Raw genomic sequence first — 379 nt, 5'->3', positions numbered from 1 at the left:
CGGCACGGCGGGCGCTGATTGGCCACGCGGCGCGGAGGCGTGGCCGCGAGCGTGAGTTTGCCAGGAGCGGAGCTGCGGGCCGCGCTCGTGATTCCCGCCCCGCCCCGGCCCCGCGGGGACTCCCTCAGGGTGGCGGTGGACCCCCCGGCGGGAGGTGGTCCTGCGCCCTGTCTACGCCCCCGCAGAACCCTGCTGCACCCCAACTGGAAACACGAGAATGGACCTTACGGGCCCGGGAAGAAGCCCAGTCTGATCAGAGTGCGGTCGCGCCTCGGGCCCCGCAGGTCAATTCTCTCAGCCCTGGGCTCGAAAACCTAGGTATCTTTAAGTGACCTCAGCCTCAACTTGCCACCTGATGAAATAAGAGGCGGATCACCCT

The sequence above is a fragment of the Manis pentadactyla genome, chromosome 6 (genome assembly GCF_030020395.1).
Source record: "Manis pentadactyla isolate mManPen7 chromosome 6, mManPen7.hap1, whole genome shotgun sequence".
Lineage (NCBI taxonomy): Eukaryota > Metazoa > Chordata > Mammalia > Pholidota > Manidae > Manis > Manis pentadactyla.
The sequence above is the reverse complement of the archived record's forward strand: the minus strand, read 5'-3'. Positions refer to the sequence as shown.